The sequence below is a fragment of the Aphelocoma coerulescens genome, chromosome 1, assembly GCF_041296385.1.
Source record: "Aphelocoma coerulescens isolate FSJ_1873_10779 chromosome 1, UR_Acoe_1.0, whole genome shotgun sequence".
Lineage (NCBI taxonomy): Eukaryota > Metazoa > Chordata > Aves > Passeriformes > Corvidae > Aphelocoma > Aphelocoma coerulescens.
Window position 1 is genome coordinate 71,167,354 of NC_091013.1, and position 12,092 is coordinate 71,179,445.

At 36.9% G+C, this 12,092-nt stretch overlaps 1 protein-coding gene across 2 annotated transcripts in view; it reads right to left on the reverse strand.

Moving 5' to 3' along the window:
* Positions 1-12,092, reverse strand: part of FRY (FRY microtubule binding protein) — a 227,936-nt gene that overhangs the window by 184,898 nt on the left and 30,946 nt on the right. The window lies entirely within an intron of this gene.

Genomic DNA, 12,092 nt, shown 5'->3' on the forward strand with positions numbered 1-12,092 from the left:
AATTATTAAATTAAAACTAACAAATCTTCTCATTACATGCATTTTGCTGTTAAAAACCAGCACTTTACATGGTAAAGTGAATAAGCAGAGTGGTGATTCAAAGGGAGAGTATATACTGTTTCAGTTACGGATACCTAAGGAAACCTGAAGACAGAAATTGATTTCGCCAATTTTTTTAAAAACACTTAAACCACGAATGCTTTAATTATTTCCCTAAAGATAGGGCACACTGTACAATTGGTGCAATGATCACAGGGTTGGCTGTACCTAATACAGTTTTTGTGTGAAATTCACTACAGCCTTTATTATTGCTGACAAAAAGTAAATGGTTCATCTATATGCTTTTGGAAGGAAAGAGGGGAAATTATATATATATATATATATATATATAAAGTGTGTGGATTTTTAAGTATTATATTGTGTTAGAAATGCAGAAGGATGCAAATAGTCTGCTAGATTCTGTCTTGCTCCTCTGGGAATTATACTACATTGGGCTGGAAGTTGAAATTATGAATGGAAAGATCCAGTCTTAAATACACTGGGCTCAGAAATCATACCCTGCATTCAGAACAAACTGATCATTTAAACCAAATGAACATTAAATGCAGATAGCAAACAGACTATTTCTGATCTTGCTGAGTATTCTAGGCATCATGAACTCTTTTTACATGTGGAAATAAGCTTTTCAAAATTCCACTGGATTCCAGAAGAGGTTAGGTGGTGAGAATTAGGTTATAACCAAAGGGGATAAATTGTGTGTCTAAAGTGCTCAGTTACATTTTAAAAATTTCTCTACACACTGGTCATCATCATTAGAGACCAAAATACTTAATTCATGTCCTTCAAATGTGTAGCATCTGTGGATCTCATCCTGTTTTTCCCAATTAATTAAAAAATCCACAAAAACTAGGTCCAAGAAGTTTTCCTTGCTTCCCCTTCTCTTCCAACTCCATTTGTTTTTTCAGCTTTGATTGAAACAGCATAAAAATACTCAGTCCATTCCTAATAGCCCAACTAAACCAAAGTAAATTCATTGAATGCTTTTCAAAACAACAGAAAATGCTTAAATCTGAGCAAATAAATATATTTGAACCAGGTGCGACTGAGAAATAAAAAATGCAGGAATTAACTTTTGAGGAGCAGTAAACTGAAATTTGATAGAAGCTTTAATAAAATTTCATTATCTCCAGTAAGTGATCTAAGTGTCAGGCTACAGGATATTCTGAAAACAGCTCTTAACTTTTCCTGCTTAAAAAACTCCAACACGTATAAATAATTAAATATTCATTAGAAGAATGACTTGAAAGTGAGTGTCCCATTTTCTCACTGAGTGATACAATTGCTGCACCATACAATCTTACCTCTCCAGCCCAATGAATATTCATGCCAAGTGCAACATTTCCAACAGGAGAAATTGCTGCTGGGACACTCAAATGTGCATAGCGGTCATACACTTTCAGATGGGGAAATCTGTCAAGCGCACAAACCCCTGATCCACCAAGAGTACAAAGGAATCTAAGAATAGTTTAATCCTGAGGGGCTTTCAAATTGCCTTTCACAGGATCTGCTTTAGAATACTTTCCTGAAAATTCATTCAGAACTGAAAATCAAGACAGGCAAATACTTGTTCTGAAAACTGAAAATCCTGAGCAGGTAAAGTAAAGGAATATGCAGTGGTAAAACAGAAACTGAGAATTCTGGTGGTGTCTGAAAGTTGTTTAGAATGAGATGCCTAAGTGTCACTGTAGTAGCTGAGCTCCATTATCTATCCTGTCAAAGGTTTACCCAAAATCCTTCAGAAGAGCTTACTACAACAAAGTAATCACTGTTACATTCAGAACTGAACCATGAGAGTGCCCAAATTATGAAAAACAAACACCAGGAATCATAATCTGGCTACATTTTCACGCTGGCAAAGGTTTACAAGGTTTAAGTTTTCTCTGGTAGGTTCAGTGTAGTTGAGTACTTTCTGATTTTAAAAGGTCAGTATAATAATCATTTGGTTTATCCATTACAGTCAAAGGCTAAATCAGAACATCCCACCCTTTGCCTCCAGCAAATTACCCAGTTGTAGTGTCTGCAGTTTCTACTGCTAATTACTTTGATTGAAGTTTGGTAAATAAGTGCTAAAGGTAACTGATGTTCGATTTCTGTTTGGATAGTACTCTGTACTGCAGAAATACCGATTTGAGGTTACAAAGTTAGCTTGGTCCAAAAAGAAATAAAAAAAATTCTCACAGGGGACATAATCGTTAGCTTTTTAAAAATAATACAGCAGCAAATCATGTTACATTTCATGTGCAGTAAGCCAGTTGTTATTATGACTGCATTAGAGCTGCCATTCTCATTTTCAGCTGAGGAAATATTTGTGCTTATCAACAGCAGAAGCAATAAAAGGTTTTTCTAAAATATCTTCTCAGTGTGTCATCTGGTGCAGGCTGGCTCAGAAAATCTGTATTATGGAAAAGGAAAACCAACTCTGCAACGAGTTCCTGTCTGGTTTGGTAGAGTAACCTCTGTATCAGTGTACATGGATTCATGGCCCTTCCCACCATGCTACACACACCAGAACAGAATGGTACCTCAAGGGAGGATGAGGCCTCTAAGCCATATATGTTGGAAGAACTGCAGAGGCAGGAAGGGAAAGTTTGAGCTTTACTAACATTTTAAACCAGCACAGTTTAATCAACCAAACTTCATCCTTTTAGCCTGTGGCCCATGGAGCTTCCCTCCTTGTGGCATTAGCACCCATTTTGTGACACTGCACACCAAACTGTGGCACAAACCTAGGTTACCTTTTGTTTATTTATTTATTTGTAGTCATGCTGCCACAAAAGACAAAAAGACAAGAGTAAGCATCCAAGCAAGGATATATGAATTGTTTTTTTTAGTGACTGTGCCAGGTTACCCCAAGAAAATTTTAAGCATTACCCCTTAAAATATTTGTAAAAATAAGGTTAAAAAGGCAATTCTCAGGCTAGGTAATTAAGCAGAGTGCATTTTACAGGTGCCAGACATTTAAAGAAATGAAGTCGTTACCAATCAAGTTGAATATTCCTGGGTACCTGCTTGCCCAGTACACACCAATTTACCAAACCAATCTTGTTCTTTTGTTCCCTGTAAGCACTTATTACCCAGGCTCACCCCCTGTACATAGCAGAACAGTCAGAGATCTGCAAAGTTATCTATGCCACGAAGTCTCTAACTTCTTTTGCTTTCCATTTCAAACAGAAAAGCTAAACAAAGGAAGAGAAAACAGAGTATCAAAAAATAAGGTATGAGGGAAACATACAGCTGTTCAAATCCTCCAACTGTTGCTCAAAAATTATTTATTTAATTTTCTGGAATATCCCAGTTGTCTTAATCCACAGGATGTGAACATCTGACACGTTCTCTGCTTGAATTAACCTATTTCTTCCAGTTTAATGCTGCTATAAGCAGACCCTGGACTAGGTACAGCCTTAGCATCCAAAAAAATCTCTCTTCAGTCAAGCATCATTCTTCAGAAGTGAGTATAAGAGGAAAAGGTCAGCAAATAATTAGTCATGGTCATAGTCTTAAAGACAGCAAAGAGATCATTTTAGGTTCACAATAATTTCTACCCTGTAGCAAACACTGACTCATAGAATTGTGCAAAGAGGACTTAGTTGCCAGGCTACACCTGACCTTTGAGGAGCTAAATAAGAGTATTAGATATTCATCATATCATGCACTACATTCATGGTTTTAATTTGTGATAGATAACATCGAATTACAGTCACAGAAAAGAGGAGTAGGCTTTCAGCCCAGACAGTTCTTCAAATTATCAAATACTAACAGATAAAACATGAAGAAAAGAACAGAGCTTTTACAGAGTTGCTTTCCATTGTGGAATGTTGGTTTTAATAGATGAATATTGATAAGAGATTTGGTGGAGTGTTTCAAGTGCACTGTCCTTCAGCTGAAAGAAGAAAAGCATCTTTAATATGAAGTCATATTCTTGCCTGCTAACAACAAACAAAATATATAGTTAAAGCTGTAATTTGATTCTAAGATACTATTAGTCCTTTACTGTTTGATCTATAATGTGCACTTCCCCTATTAAAACATAAAGCAGATTTATATTACAGCATTTCATAGGCAGAACAATTCATATGCTAATGTCCATTTGCAATAGTTTCTCTTCATGCGATGCTCCCATTACACGGTAGCTGTCGCAGCCTTATTTTCCTGAGGACTTGAAGCCGAACATTCTCCAACAGGAAAGCAGTGCAAACCCAGGAAACAGGCATTTTCTGGCAGGGTAGAGTGTAGAGGCACAGTACAGAAGCTGACAGGGCTCCTCGCAGATGGCCTCAGAGCTGTTGGCACACGTGGCTTTGCCCAAGCGGCAGCGGCTGGACATCTTCCAAAGCTCAAAGGCTGAGGGTGGAACTTGCAGAATCTGCACAACGGTAACACTTGCAATCACAAAATCATGCTTGATACTCTTCCACTGCAATCTGGGACATTAGGCCTATGCTCTGGGTACAGTGGTAAGAGAAAGACCTGAGGCTTTGTGGGAATTTTACTCAGTAAGAGGTAGTATTAGTCCTGAATAAACATGGCAGATGGTTTTCCGCTTGCCTTCTATGTTGAAAGTGAATTCTGTGAGCAAACTATGGATATGAAAGTTACAGATTTCAGAGACAATTTTCTATTTAAAACCACTTCTGAATGTTCAGTATTCTACAGAAAATAAAATTTGTTAGCGCATATGTGTGAGATTATAACAGCATTTCAGCTTCTGTAAAAAAAAAGTGTTACAGATATAGAGGAAAAAAAATCACCATGTTTGGAACTTGAAAGTACTTCTTGGAGAGGATCACCCTCCCAAGTGCAAGAGCAACCAATATGAAAATGAAGGCACTCTACCTAAGGCCAGAGCTCTAGAAACACCAGAACACACCCTAAACAACTCTAAATGTCTGACTAACACACAACCCCAACATGAGTTTCACCTTTTGCTACAGGAGTCAGCAGTATACAAGAATCTCCATGACATTGCTATTTATGATAGCATCATAAAGCAGGATGTGTAAACGATCTTTAAAACCTCCAGTTACAGAAACAAAAATCCCACAGCTGAACATTTGCCTATGTTTAATTGTACAATATTAAACTTAAGTACTTTTATTATAAGTACTTATTTTGCATTTGAGCAGTATTAATAAAGAACCCTTATTGCACCTAACACTGCAATACAGTAAGATATGTCAGTTATAATATAAGCATTTTTTGTGTTACCAGCTTACTCCCTCTCTCTGCATGCCTCTCTTCTCCCTTTTTCCTTCTCCCATCTGCAGTAAGTAAAGCATTGCCTGGGCAAAATGAGAATGGCTGAGGGAAAATTTCTCTACACAAGTTCATAAATGTGGATTTAGAAGCAAACTGGAGCTTCTCTTATGGTGTCATGGAAGGAAAGAGAAAAAGCAAGGAAAGGAACAGCAACCTGAATAGTACACATAAATTTCCCCCCCCCCCCACCCACCATACTCAGAGATAAAAAATGAAAACCAGTACATGTGAAAAAAATCAAGAAATGGAAAGGATGTGAGGAAACCCAGGGTCTCCAAACCACAGGAAGCAGTGGCCACTGGCAAGTAACTGACACATGATGTTGCCACAAAGCAACAGCGAACACTGCACGGCAAGCACAAGCAGGGGCTGACCCCTAAAGCAAGCTTTATGGTAAGTGAAAAATTCCAAGTGCTTAAAGACTGAAAAAGAGTGAAAATTCACAAAACATTAAAAGAAGAATAAGAGCTGCTGTACAGACTTACTTGAAGTCAGAGATACTTGAAGGTATCTTTAAGATACTCTTTCATCCACCTTGTTTCCTAGAGATGTTTGAGAATCTAACTAGTTAAAGAGCTTTTAAACAATGACATTAAACCTCCCAATTTTACTGATTATTTTCCTCCAACTTCTTAAAGTATCAGCTGCATGACAAGATGGCTTCCAAATCATGCCTGAAACATTGTTCCTAGACAGGACTCGAAAAACATCATGTTCTATTACCCTGCTATAAATATGACATAATTTATATAACCTGTATGACAAGGTTAGATTTAAGGCAGTGTGCCTGTGCATTTTATATATAAATATAAAGATATTTAACATGTCTAATGAAACCTTACATATGTCTACTGATTATTGAATTTCTTCATTAACATTCATATTAAGACCCTCAGTGGACACAGCTGCAATTAATACAAGCAGAACAAGAACAAATTAGAAAAACATTTTAAAACTTGGATGGGATTATTTGTGACTCTGTACAGACCTGAGACAACTACAATTTAGACTAATTTGACAATTAATTTGCATTCAAAACAGTATTAGCAGAAGAGGGTAGTTGTGTCCCCTTTGCAAGTCCCCTAATACAGTCAAAATGATAAGAGAGATCATGTGCTTAACAGATGTTCCCTGAGGGGTTGTGCTGCTTGAAGTGCCGCAGTAGCCCAAGGCTTTCCAGAAAAACACCAAATACACACACACACTGTTATACACAACAGAAATCAGATACAACGATCACTCTTGCAACAACAGAATAAAAAAAGAGTTACTTTAAAAGTCAGCTGTGCAACTGGTAAATTTTAAACTAAGACAACACAGCCTTATTTTCAGTAGTAACACAAATGAAAACAACTGTGAAAAACACAGCGTTTGTGTAAAATGAAACCATGCAGTAACCTAGTTAAAGTCAGACACTCACTGTAGCAAGTACACATTTTGAGACAACTGTTTGCCCACTGACTGTGAGCGTTTAATCCATACAAGTATCAGCACTGTCAAGGAAAGGAAACACCCTTCACTCCTTAATGTCTTCTACTGTTATCTTTATACAGCACTTCAGAAACAGAGAATTTATTTCACCCAAAGTTAATTATGAGAGAAAAAAAGCTTGCCAAGAGAGATAAACCCTGAAACGCTCCCAAAGCTTAGTGAGACTCCCACTGAACTTTTCCAGTAATTCATTCCACAGTCCAGGGAGGTGCACGAAACACCATCATCTTCATGCATCTTCCAAGTTCAGCTCCAGGCTTTAAAACCCTGAAATAAAGATGGGTGGCCAAATATCGAAGAGCAATAAATTTTTCAGCTAGACTGTTGGCTAATTAATTAAGGGCTTTTAGACTCAGGATGACAATCCTGAAATTAATCCAGATTCCAAGATACTCAAACATATATTTCAGATAAACAATAATTTCCTGACATTTCAGATTAGTTTCAAGAGGAATTTGAAGAACTAATGCCTGTGATAGCATAGAACACCACAATGTGGCTTATCTCTGGGAAGTCAAGTTGTTACCAGTCTCTAGAACAGGCAAATACATTCTTGAAGACTTCTGCAATTATGCAAACATCCAATAAAAAGTCGTAATACTGTAGAAACGAATTCTTTTCAGGGAGACACATATCAGTAAGATAAGTCCTTCAATCAGTTTGTGTTAGGAATCACTACCCTAACATTTCTGTAGTTAAGCACTACTGTCATGTTAGCACTATAAATTTAGCTAAGTGTCTCTGCATTGAGAACATGTTACAGGTATGGGAGTGAAAAAGTACCGGAGCAAGGGTCAGACCTACCCATGGCACTTTGCACTGCTGGTCATACAATTTCCATCTTTCTTACATGGAGAGAATTATTTGGGGGCTATTTTTCCAAGTCTTGATTCCAAACAGCAAGTATTAAGGAAACAGCTCTTTCAGCACAGTGTACAAATGTAACAAATAATTTTGGGGAAGGTGAAAAATAATAAGGGGTCCAAGGGGACCTAAATAACCTGAGATTTCCTTGGTTCCTACACAGATTGGAAGCACATGGAGAAATGGGTGAAGTTAAGACCACACTTCAGCAGAAATGAAATTTCCAGGTTTGTTTCTCTAGTCTAACAAGCCAGACACATCTTGCATGGGGAAGAATACAGCACAGGAACACAAAAACCAAGAGATCAGTGTAAATGAGGGTCTGACATACAGAAGGCTGCAGAGTTTTTCCTGCTAGCTAAGGACAGGCTTTTGGAAAGTACTGGGGACTCACAGGAATTAAATCACAAAGTCTAATTTCAGCCTGAGAGCCTATTCTCCCACACCTGTTTTACAGCCCATGGATAGAGCCACTGATTTAGGCCTGGGAACAACCTTTGCTTCTCCACTAACTATCCTGAATAGCAGCAAGGGTAAAGTTAGCTTTTGGGAATGCCTGTCCCACAATGATAGGATTATCCCTCCTTCTTTGGTAGAAGATGTTACGACTCATCTATTTCAATGCTAATATTTCCTTCTTGTGAGAAAAATTGGGTTTGGATGAAGCTAGTTCAGCTTCAACACTCAGGTGCCTTTATTTATAAAGATGAGAAATTCCTTGCTTTGAGATGGCTTTTTAAAATACAAGAATTTGTAGATGATGATCAACTCATCCCGCAAAATTCTGTTCTACAAATTTACACAACTGAATTCTCGAGGCCTCACAATATAGAAGTTTTGTTCTTTTTTGTTTTCCTCTCCAGACCTCCAAAAATCCCACAGGCCTCTTTTTTGAACTCTCTCCCTTATTTATACCTCTTTGTTAAATGTAAATATTAAGGCATCTTAGTATTTACATTTGTAAATTAAATAACTAAAATTTAAATAACAAATTAAAATAATAAATAATTAAATTTTAAAAAATGAAATATTAAGGCATCTTAGTGCACAATATAGTAGCATCCCACTGACAGCTAAGCTGAAGAAGCTTCTAAAGTTGCCCCTTGGCTTTCCTTCAAGTTACTACCCTGAACAGATTTGTATTTGCAACCTGTCCATCTATGCCGAGTTGCTTTTCATGTAACAGCATTAAGAACATGTTTTGTTCTACCATGAGCACTTAACTAGGCAATTCACATATGACTATCAGGCTGTAATACCGATTCAACTTGATTATTAACTACTATCTCATCAATTTTAGACACTCTGCAAAATAGTAGAACTGATGAGGATACTTACCAAGTGAAAATTTTACATCATCCAAATGCTTAAAAAAATACTAAAAAGCTTTGAAACTGTAGAATTCTTAACTCTCCCATAGAGCTAAAACTCATCTCAATTATCAACTATAGATGAAGACTTGAGAGACAGGTTTTTTAGAAGTATATAGTCTTTAAGGTATAGAATGTAAATTTTAAAAAAGAGAAGTAGCAATTCAAATTTCTCAGAAAAGTACAACATATCCACAGCTAGCTTAAGCAGACCGTAATACTTTCCAGAGAAGTAAGATGCCTGTCAGTCATAGGATGATTCAGACCTACCACTCATGATATTTTGAGGCCTCACTTACACTGTCTTGCCTTTCCCTGCAGAACATCAGGATACTGTGGTATGTACAAAGAAAAGAGACTGCATTTCCCTCACCCAGCTGCACACATTCAAAGATTAAGTTGCCAAAGTCTAAACTCCATCTGTAGTTAACAGAGAGATAGAGATGTACCTCTGCAAGGCAGAATTCATCTCCTCTGTCTGAGGAGAGAGGAAACTGTATTTTCTCCTTAACTGCAGCTTTTTACTGAGACATACAGATGTTTACCCTTTGAATTCTCACACAAGTTAGATGAGAGGAATGCCACACCAAGACCTTCTGCACTACAGTAATTGTGAGTGAAGTACAATACACTAAAAAGGATTTTCTTCCACCAGCAGAGCTATTCTGCTGGGGAGAGCTCAGATGTGAGCACAGAGTTGCCAAGACTGATACATTTTTTCTGCCCTAAGCAGAGGGCAGGAGCAGGGCTTCATCTCTCATTACTTGTTTTCTCCTAATTTGTTCATACAATTCCAAAACTTTATGTGTCATTATTTTAATTTGGAATGGCAAACTAATGGGCTGAACTTTCTTTGATAGTGATAGTGCTGTATAAAGAGATGCAAGGAATCAAAGCAAATGATTCAAAGGGGTTTTATCTTCCACTGTCTAAGACAAATGGTGAAGAAACTGTAAAAAATATAATAATGAGATTCTTACAGCAATTTTCACTGAAGTCTTGGATGATCCTATTTAGGTATCAAATTTATTCAAAGTTGGGAACTGAAAACTTTCTATCTTATGATGTAACTCTAAATAATGGTACCACTAGATTGGAAATAGCCTCCTGTCAAATCCCTTTAAGGAAGGTGTCTAGCAGCAGATTTCTGCTGCTATTAGCTTGGAACTGTACCAAAACTGGCAATCTTGATTTGCTATTGTATATCAACCCCCACATTAGCCAATATATGTGTGTGTGCATATCTGTGTGAAAGTATGAACAAAAATACACTGAAAAATAAATCCAAGTCTGCAGCCTAAGCTAAAATTTTTCAGCTCACTTTCTGGAAACACAGAAAGTAGGTCAGCACATATTCCAAAATAGCACATCAGCACTGAAAGAAAAAGTGGTATATCTGTACCTTTGGACTTTCTGGCTCATCTCTCTGTAGGGGGAAATGGAAGGATGAAAGCCTTTTTCTTATTCTACTATATGTATGAGAAAAAATTGCTTATACTTAAAAAAGCCCCCAAATAAGCCACCTACATGGGTGAAATGTTGTCTGGTTTAATCAAAGCAAAACAACATTGAGTGGAACCATTTAAGCTTTATCTAAATATAACCAAGGGAAAAGCCAGGATGTTTAAAATGTGTTTAAAATGTTGTACTGGATATGTATCACATCCTGTTCCTTGCACATCTTGTTCCTTGTATAAAAAACCTATTTGGTAAAATATTTACTTCGGAAATAACAGCATACTGTCTGTGATTTTGTTGCTCATCTTGTGGTTTTTTTGTTTTTTGTCTTTTTTTGAGTATTTGCTGTTGTAATAAGAATTGCCGCCTATTTTGTGATACCTCTTGTGCTAGGCACACTCTTAATGAAAAATATTTTCTTTTATTTATTCCCCTCCCCACCCACCCCAATTTTTAAGAAACCAAAAAGGTAAAGCAAAAACCGAATTGCTTAAGCACCCACACATCTAACAGCTATGGAGATTCTTAAGAATTCTTCTGGAATTATTATTGACAAACTCCTTTCCTGAACTATTACAGCTCCGTAACACGAAAGGAAAACCAAAATCCACTCTTAGGCAATACTAAGTAATGCTTATCAGCTCTAAAATAGAACCTGATTAAAGTGAATATCAATACTGTTGGCTTCAACATGATGCATGGTGCTCATCTCTTTCCCAGAACAGATTTCAAGCTAGAACACTGATATATTTAATTAGGAAAAAATTATATTGCCTCCCTCAAATTCCAAGTGTCAGTCTTCATTTGGATCTCTGCACTAGATTAAAATGAACACTTGAAAGGTACTGAGCATTGGTAGCATGACCTTTTAAGTTCAGTAATTTCTATGCAACCAGCAGGAATTCCTAAAAATAACAAAACAAATCTATTTTTAGTTCTTCATTCTCTGGTGTTTTTTTTTCTTGCTCTGTGTTCCATCTCAATACTTGGACACTTAGCTCTCATTTTTTTTCCTGTATCAGTCAGATTTGTTTAAATACCTCATTCTCCAGTTTGTGAAGTACTACAACCCCTGTATAGATGTACATAGTTTATGCAGTTACAGAACTGGACCTTCCACAGAGCCAGGCCTTCCAAGAAGGGAAATCAAAATGGAGAAAAACCTTCCTGAACCTACAGCTGCTGCGACCTGCACTTTTCTTTGACACTCAGTAAACCAATGCTTGCTATCAGAACTTAAGTAAAAAACAGGACCTTCCTAGGTAACACAGGCTTTACAATTAATTGAGTGAAGAAATGATGGAGTTTCTCAAACTCTGATAAGTGAAGTCAAAGTAGTAAAACAAAATAAAATGGTTGAATTTTTATGTCCTGTGGGGTCTTCACCTTGCAAAATTCTAAAACTCTAGCCTAGCAAATAAAGTGCATAATTAGACATGATTAATTGCATTCCTAGATTACTGCCAGATAGCTTGTCACATGCCTTGCTGGGTCTAAATACACAGTTTTCATTTGTTACTTCTAAAAGCCAAAGGCACAGAACTAATTGAGTTCAATATACAGCTGGACAAATATACTATTAAAATATCATCA